The sequence below is a fragment of the Gracilinanus agilis genome, chromosome 1 (assembly GCF_016433145.1).
Source record: "Gracilinanus agilis isolate LMUSP501 chromosome 1, AgileGrace, whole genome shotgun sequence".
Taxonomy (NCBI): domain Eukaryota; kingdom Metazoa; phylum Chordata; class Mammalia; order Didelphimorphia; family Didelphidae; genus Gracilinanus; species Gracilinanus agilis.
In genome coordinates, this window is record NC_058130.1 from 13,275,337 (window position 1) to 13,280,174 (window position 4,838).

Consider the following 4,838-nt stretch of genomic DNA (forward strand, 5'->3'; position numbering starts at 1 on the left):
GATACCTTGGGCAAATCATCAAACCTCACTAGGCCTTGGTCTCCTCATCTGTCTCTTCAAACTGGACTTTGACCCTCTAAAGTCTCTTCCATCTCTATTTTTCCCTTCCCATGGAGCATCCCTTATAAAGAAGAATTTTTTTTTTAAACCCTTAACTTCTGTGTATTGGCTCCTAGGTGGAAGAGTGGTAAGGGTGGACAATGGGGGTCAAGTGACTTGCCCAGGGTCACACAGCTGGGAAGTGTCTGAGGCTGGATTTGAACCTAGGACCTCCCATCTCTAGGCCTGGCTCTTCATCCACTGGGCTATCTAGCTGCCCCCTAAAAAAGAATTTTTAAAGACTTAAAAAAGTTCAACAAAATGGAAACATCCACCCAGGCCACCATTATAGCTAGATAGCGAGGTAACAGATTATAGAGACTGGTAGATGTTAGATGGCTGGTAAACAGAAAAATGATAGATGGTAGATCAGTGGTAGATGGTGCATTTTCCTATTTCTTCTTCCATCCGAGCATTTCATCATTATGATTTCAAAGAATTCTGTTTCAATTGTCATTGTTTCTCAGAGTGCCTTAAAGAAATACAACCTGACTCCATTAAAAGAACTCTATCAATATCTTCACTCAGAACAAAATTCCTCGGACCATCCTTTCCAATGGCTCACCCAAGCATCATACTTCGACACACGGCCATAGAGGCCACAGAGGAAGATAATCGCCGTCTTCCCCGTTTTGGTCTTGTCCCCACTAAGCGCAAAATTCTTGCCTCCTCTTCCTCGTCTTCTCGAGATCTCTCTGGAATTCCGTGTTTCTTGGCCGACTGAGGTCTTCCTTCCCTTTAGTTTCCATCCTTTGCATTCTCAATTCTCTGTAATCTTGCTTTTCGCCACCTCTGCGGATTCATGGCAAACGACACGCTCGTTAACCTAATAGGGTGCTCCTCCTTAATGCCTGTTTTCTCATTTTGCTTCCAACCTTAAATCAAATTAAGCTTGGCTGAGGAAACCTGCCCTTCTGGCAATGAATCTATTAGAGCTCTCAATTAAGTTCGAGCCAAACTTAATAGCACTTCATTATGGTCCTAAGAAGGTCCCTCAGGAATGGGGGTGTTTGTTTATTCGTTTGTTTTTAACCAGTAATGCAAGATCACTATGACATCACTAGAAACGTTTCTAGGTAGTCTAGCGGGAAACATCTTTATTTTTGGTGCTGGTTGAGCCAATCTACGTCATCGAATGTCCAAGGAGAAAAGGACCTCAAGCACCCAGCAAGTCCAACTGGTCCCCAAACTAGAATCTTCTCTACAACACTCCAAACAGTGGCCAGACAGCCTTTCCTGGGAGTTGCCTCGGGTCACCCAGTCCACTGTTGGAGAAGCCCATTAGTTAAGAGCTGAATGCGTCCTCTTTGAAACTTTCACCCACTGTCCTCTGGGGCTAAGCAGAGAATCTTTGCTTTTTTGTATATGTCTAAACCATCATCGTTATTCTCTCCATCACAGTTATTTTATTAATGTCTTTCTTTTTTTGCTGACTCTAGTCATTTCCTGGATCGAACCCTCATTTGTTTTTTTGTTTTGGATTGTTTTTAAACCCTTAACTTCTGTGTATTGGCTCCTTGGTGGAAGAGTGGTCAGGGTGGGCCATGGGGGTCAAGTGACTTGCCCAGGGTCACCCAGCTGGGAAGTGTCTGAGGCCAGATTTGAACCTAGGACCTCCCATCTCTAGGCCTGGCTCTCCATCCACTGAGCTACCCAGCTGCCCCCTTGAACCCTCATTTGTAACAAAGAAAAAAAATTCACCCATGAAGGAAGCAACTAAGTCTGGCAACAAATGCTACACTCCATGCCTGTATCCTCTCTGACTCCACTAAGAGAAAGATGGGACGTGCGTTACACCTTGGGGACCAAGGGGAGTTAGTCAATGAAAAAAAGTTATCTATATTTTTTGTTTATATGACTTCCATTTTGGAGACAGAGAGAGGGAGAGGCAGAGACAAAGAGAGACGGAGAGAGAGAGACAGAGAGAGGGAGAGACAGAGATGGGGAAAGAGAGACAAAGGGAGAGGAAGAAGGAGAGAGATGGAGAGAGACAAAGATAGAGAGAGGGAAAGAGGGAGAGAGAGAGATGGGGAAAGATAGAGACAGAGACAGAGAGGGAGAGAAAGAAGTAGAGAGACAGAGACAGAGGCACAGAGACAGAGATACAGAGATACAGAGTGAGAGATAGAAGGATGGAAAGAGAGAGACAGAGAGATGGGAGAGAGAGACAGAGGGACAGACAGAGAGACAGAGAGAAAGAGAAGGAAGGAGGGAAGGAGGGAGGGATAGGGACAGAGGAGAGGAGAGAGTGGAAGACAGAAAGAGGAGGACATTTCAGGAATAAAATTCAATAGTTTCAGACCCATAGTGTCTCCCCTCTGCAAGTAAGGGAAGAACATACACTTTCATATTTCTTACAACGTCGTTTCAATTTCATACTCCGCTGCCTTGGCCATCTCCATCGTGTGTCTTATTTTCTTGGTTCTGCTCTCTTTCTTTTCACTTATTCATTCATTCACTCCTTTACTTGTGACTGGCTCTTCCCAGCTCTCCCACACTGGAAAGATGGAGGCCCCGAGCAGGGAAGGAGCTTCTGACCTGCTCTTTTTCCAACCAGAGTCCCTCCTGCTCCAGGAGCCTGGTGGCTCCCTCTTCCCCAGGGCTTGCCCTATTGCTCCAGGTTTCACTTGGACATCCAGCTGAACTTTGGCCCATGGATGGCAAACCACTCCAGGATCTTTGTTAACAAAACCCCAGGGGGCAGCTGGGAGGCTCGGTGGATGGAGAGCCAGGCCTAGAGACGGGAGGTCCTGGGTTCAAATCTTGCCTCAGACACTTCCCAGCTGTGTGACCCTGGGCAAGTCACTTGACCCCCATTGCCTACCCTGACCACTCTTCTGCCTTGGAGCCAATACACAGTATTGACTCCAAGAAGGAAGGTGAGGGTTTAAAAAAAAAAAAGAAAAAAAAGAAAACCCCAAATGGAGCTTCAAAGATTTAGGCCAGCGTGAAACAACTGACCCCCAACAAGCAAGACAAGTTTGATCCCCCTCTAATATGGCGGCTCTTCAGCTAGAGAGCCAGCATCTCCCTAAGCCATCTTTTTGGGGGAAGCACCCCTTTTTTTCTTCTTTGGACAAATCCATTTAGTCCATCTCTCTCCTTAAGCACAGTACCTGGGAGGGCTCTTGACCTTTTTTAGAAAAGATGCTCCCTTCCAAGGCCCTTAGAAACTGGGTGACTTTGCAGGTCCCGGGGGTTGTGGGTGCTACGCTGGCACCCTCTCACGCAGCTCTTCATTCCTCCAGTTGGCTTCTCTCTTCTTGAACTCCGTTCGTGGCTCCTTCCCACTTTTGCCCCACTCGGCCTGCTGTGGCTCTGGGTGGGAGGAATGAAAATGGAAGCTCCTGGACCCATGAAGGTCTGGAGTCAAGACTTGAATTCAAAGCTAACCTCAGAGATCTCCTAGCTTGGGGGGGGAGGGGAAACTTAACCTAAGCCTGCCTCCATTTCCCCTACTGTAAAAAAGGGAACAGATCGGTGCCTACCTCCCAGGGTCACTGTGAGGCTCCACTGAGTAGTTTCTAGGAAAACGAGGCCGGGTGTGTGAAGTTATTTGTCCAAGGTCGCCCAGGAAGTTTACAGCGAGGAGAATTTGAACTCGGGTCCTCTGACCCTAGAGAGTGCGCCCTGCTTTCTGAATGAATGTCCTTCGAACTCTTTTCATGGATCTTTTCCAAAAATGATTTTACAAAAGAAACATGGAACCATCGTGTTGGACCAGGAATTTCCAAACACAGTTTCGCTAATTGATTTAGAATTGAATTGAATTGAATCCGTCACTAACGTGACTCCATTGACTCCGGCTGTGGTCATTGACCGGAGTTGCTTTTTGGGGCGGATCTTTGTTTTCCTCTGGGAGGGCCCTCGCTGCTGAGGAAATGCCCTCCCAATGGCAGACGGCGGGCTCGGGGGCCGGGACACCCAGGCCCAGGCCTCCAGCTGCCATGGTAGAGGCGGGACCTGGCCCCACAGTGGAAGCTGGACGGCCCCCGCGGGCCTCCCGCCCCGACCCGCTCTGGATCTGCCCCTGCCAAGCAAACAAGGACACACCACATGACTATTTAACGTCATTTATTTGAAATGCTTCCAGAAAAGTTTAAGGCCATTCCACAAACACGCTCCTCTTCGCCGCAGCCTTCAATGCCTTTCTCCCCGGGGCCGAGCCGGGCCGCCTCTCTGGCCAACGCTCTGGACGGCCGCGGCCGGGCTTTCCTGGAAGGACGAATCCTTTCTTCCCCTCCAAACGTCTCTCCTCCTGCCCACTCCTCCTCCGCCCGGAGGCGGCTCCCCTCGAGAAACAAACTGCTTTTAAATAAAACTTGGAATAGAAAAAAAAGTCACCTGGTTGAAAACCTATAAATACCGAAGCAGGTTTTACAGGGAGAAACGGGGCACGAGGAGTCGTTTCGATCTCAAATAACCGTGGACTGCCAATAGGGAGTATCTCGTCCCACGAAGTCCTTTAATGCACACGAGCTATGTACAAGGGAAACGGACCTTCTCTTTATCCCCCTTTTTTGTAAACTTGTAAGACACAGACGATAAAAAACAACAACAACAAAAACAAAAAACAAAAAACAACCACCCATTTTTGGCAATAACTTAGCATTATGACTACTAGTGCTGGTGTGGGTATAGTTTGACACAGTTCAGCCTTAATATTTACACTCTTAAGGGAGAATTTCAGTGTATTTAGCAGACATACTTAAAGCTCACGACCCACCCTGCCCTGCCAA